Here is a 4,277-nt window from a genome sequence, read left to right on the forward strand (position 1 = left end):
ACTTTAAATACAAAAGTCTGCTCTTCTTTCTTGTCCTCTTGTTTTACTACAGTTAGTTTCGCATCATCTCTGTACTTGGTTTTTCTTCTACATGTCTCATCACTATGTGTCGAGCTTCTATGGTAGGTACACCACTTAGGTGTTCCCTTTTGGCGACAATCTTTTACAAAATGTCCTCGGTTTCTGCATCCATGGCAGGTGATTGATGTTAAATCAACCTTCATCACATTATCCGCTTTTACTTTGTTGTCGAATTTCTCGGTTTCCTCATAACTTCGTAGGTTGCTTTTGAACTGTGTGGATGTTAAATCTTCACTGCTTTGAGTTGTGTGAATAGCAAATGCCTTGTAAGCTTCAGGAAGCCCCTTTAAAATCATAGCGATAATAAGTCCATCACTGATGACTTCTTTTGCATTTCTTAGGGAGGTCACTGCTTTTTCAGCTCGGATAATATAATCTGTCACTGTCTCATCTGGTTTCTTCTGTAAAGACGTCAGCTCTGTGTACAGTGCGATGATTCTGGGCTTGCCTTTACTATCGTAGTGGTCACGTAGTATTTTTAAAGCTTTTCTTCCGTCGTCAGTCGCATGTCTCATTACCAGTGAAAGGCTTTTATCATCAAGAAACTGTATTAGTTCAGCGTAGCATTCAGCATTCTTCTCTGCATCTGGGTTAGTGGCTGATAATATAGTGTCCTTTAGACCAATGATCCGCATGTGGCCGAGAAACTTTCCCTCCCAAAGTTCGTAACTGTTTTCGTCTCCGTTGAACACTAACCTTTGCCATCTTCCTCCTGTTGTGTCACGCCTGGGCCCATAACCTGTTGAGCTCGAAGAGTTTTTCTTCTTCTTCGGCCATGTTCTCTTAATAATCCACACACTTGGTTGGTTGATTACTTGTCCCGTTTCTTTTATTGTTAGCAACACGGGAGGGAAAACCATACATTACTTCAGCAGTTCGCGCTTCGGAACATAAGGAACAGGAAGTGAAGTAATCAGAGGTGGGACCAAGTCATTGTTTTGCAAGTCTCAAGTAAGTCTCAAGTCTTTATCCTCAAGTCTCAAGTCAAGTCTCAAGTAATGTCAGGCAAGTCAGAGTCGAGTCTCAAGTCACTGGTGTAAAAGTCCGAGTAAAGTCACAAGTCTGAACATTTTGAATTTCAAGTCCTTTCGAGTCTTTAAAAAAAAAACGAAAAAAGCATGTTGCAGTTATGCTAAATGTAAATATTAGACCATGTAATTTTTAAATCTGTGTTTTTCTCAACACATGACAAAATAGTGAACGTAGAAAATATACACAAATTGTGAAATTGCACCTCTTAAAATGCAGCTCAATTAAACCTAGCTCCAAGAATAATTTTCACCGACAGTTCTGAGATAAGCTGCATGTTATTCTTGGATGCGGTTGTAGGACCGGCTTTAAAATCGCATGACAAAAATATCATACACATTAAAAAAAACTGCATCACCAACGTAGCCTGGACAACATTTGCTAGTTAGATGAAGTCAGCTATCTCATGTAGCATATTTATATGCATATTTATAATTATATGGTTCTTGGAGTGAGTGCACTACACTCATGAAGTTTAGTAACTTCAGGTCACTGCAACAAGCCCAGGTACAGTTTACCGACGGATGGGTCAGGACCTTGAAATGCACCGTGTAGAAGAAAGACCATCGTACGTATCATAAGTTTACCAGTCTCACAAATCGTCTTCATAAATACACATTTCGTTAACCGTTTATTAATAGACCTTTGAGCTCAAGGTAATTAATTAGTAGTGGAAATAATTTCTGGTACACGATACAGAAATGTAGCAGTGACAATAATATGTATGCTGTAATCGTACTGGGCAATTAGTGATACAAAAAACCTGTTTTATCCTGTGAATAAAAGTATATGTTTTTGTCAATGTACCATAATAACAGAAGCGAAACGCAATATTGTGTCAGGACAATTACTATTTATGCACAATAAACAAAGGAGCATAGCGCGACAATTTCTGTTCAGCGACCAGACTTGCTTGTAACCTATATCACCAATTATGTTATGAAAATGACGTATTAACTACAACAGCAGACTTGCCTTTGTGGAAATGCTTGGAGCAGACTAACCTGTGAGCTGGAGTGTTCTGGGACGTTATATTTGATCTTTGAATGGCTGCAATCCAGGCCATCCGTCGCCTGTTTGTACTTCGGAAACATGGCTCGAACAATTTCTCTTCAACGACGTAATCCGATAACAACCGATCTCTTTACCCGTCGGCTTCCCGTGGCTGTCATGCGACCGGCTATTGCAGTTAATAATACAACAGCTTCTTGACATTTTTGTGTTTCTTTTTATCGCTGTGTGACTGATTTCAATTGAAAGCCTGCGTGCGCTAGTACCTCTTGCCACGAGTTCCCAGAATCCTTTGCGGTTCTACCCTGAATGACGTCACATTTTCAATCTCTATATAATATGCATGTTAAATTTTATATTTGGGGTGAAATATCAAGTCTTTTCAAGTAAACCGGTTCAAGTCCAATTCAAGTCCCAGAGTCATTGGTGTAAAAGTCCAAGTCAAGTCACAAGTCTTAGAACATTTTTTCAAGTCAAGTCTAAAGTCATAAAATTAATGACTCGAGTCTGACTCGAGTCCAAGTCATGTGACTCGAGTCCACACCTCTGGAAGTAATCCATAATCACCAAAATAAAATCCTTTCCAAAATAAAATGACAATCAGAAAACGTCTTTCACAACATAAGATAAATTAATATATTTACTCATGAGAACACAAATCTAACAAAAATAAAACGTAAGAGCTGACATAAGCAAACATTTTTTAGAATTGGAAGATGCTATGACCTGTTACTATGCAAAGAGAAGCAGAACTACACAAGCTAACATTAGCAATTAGCTAGCGCTAATTAGCGTCTAGGCTAGTATCAAATGAAGCACATCATTAGGAGAATTCACTTGCTCAAACTATCACAAGCAACTCACAGCAGTTAGTGCCAAACACACACTGGTAAAACACAACATTACTGCCAACTTACAGACTGTGTTGGCTTAAGAGGCAGCATAGGTAGGCACAGGAGTAGCTAACTGCCCTTTTCCTTTTAGACACAAAGCAGTGTCAGGTAGGATGTCAAAATAAAATGAACAGTGCCCCAGAAACAAATGAAGACTGCATGAACTTGTATAACACCACATAATATGTGGGGCGACTCTTAAGGAGTCAGAACAAAACTCATATAAGTAAATTCTTCTTAAATAATAAATAATTTGAAGAACAATTCCTCATAAAGAGGCAAACAAGATAGCAGGTAGCATTCAACTATTTTTTCCCCATTTTCACACAACTTTTTCAATTACAAGAAACCAGGCATGTCTGTTACTGCAATATATATTAAAAAAAACCATAATAATACAACAAGATTATATTAAACGGCAGTATGATCAGCAGGTTGCTTAATTAGATTGAAGTGGGATAATAAAAATGTATGATGCATTTCTAAGGTGTTTTATATTTACCTGCAAAAGCTGTCTGTAACCCAGATTAACACAATACAAGGTTGTAACTAAAGTTACCTGTGACCTAAACAGACTGTATGGGAACTCAAGACTCAATGAGTCTCTGTGAATACCAAGAAGGAAGTGATGTAACACAAAACTCATCATGACTTAACATTCTGAGAAAAGAATAAATACACTCACAATGGCTCATTTTCTGATACACAATGAGTAAAAAAAGGAGTAAGATGAAGTGCTGCATGATGAAAAGGGCAATTAATGCATCATGTGAAATTGTGATCCAGTGCTTCTGTGGGAAATCATATCATGACAAAGCAGAATCTGCAGAATAAAGGGAGAAGACACAGCAGACGCTTTCAAACCTGAATCAGCACTCCAGCTGACACTGAGCAGAGTGAGTACACTTTTTTTTCTTTTATGAAAATTAATATTAAAATTAAAATGCAAATGCTTATTGCATAAAAAAATCAACAAGTCAGATTTTTAAGTATCTGAAGACATTTGTAGTAATTCAAACAATAATTTTTGCAAACAAAAATTGAATTATAAATGATAAAAATCTCTCACAACTATGACAATTTTTTGAGAAAGAAGCATCTCGTGTGGATGAAATGTGGCTTTTCTTAATCTATTATTTATTTTTTGGAAACTGTATTGGGGGGGGAAGTAAAAAACCAAATGTGAAAATTAGATTATTTGTAAATTTTATTTTTTTGTATATTTAACTCAAGTTTTCTTAACTGGGTTATCATTTTCCAAAG

At 37.0% G+C, this 4,277-nt stretch overlaps 1 protein-coding gene across 1 annotated transcript in view; it reads left to right on the forward strand.

The window, feature by feature from the left end:
• The first annotated feature begins 3,831 nt into the window (after positions 1-3,831).
• si:dkeyp-75b4.10 (chromodomain-helicase-DNA-binding protein 1) overlaps positions 3,832-4,277 on the forward strand; it is a 7,244-nt gene continuing 6,798 nt past the window's right edge. The window contains exon 1 of the mRNA XM_042215617.1: positions 3,832-3,910. The gene's annotated coding sequence lies outside the window, so the exon portion shown is untranslated. The remainder of the gene's footprint in view (positions 3,911-4,277) is intronic.

The sequence above is a fragment of the Haplochromis burtoni genome, unplaced genomic scaffold, assembly GCF_018398535.1.
Source record: "Haplochromis burtoni strain Fernald_Lab_line unplaced genomic scaffold, NCSU_Asbu1 Contig_776, whole genome shotgun sequence".
Taxonomy (NCBI): Eukaryota; Metazoa; Chordata; class Actinopteri; order Cichliformes; family Cichlidae; genus Haplochromis; species Haplochromis burtoni.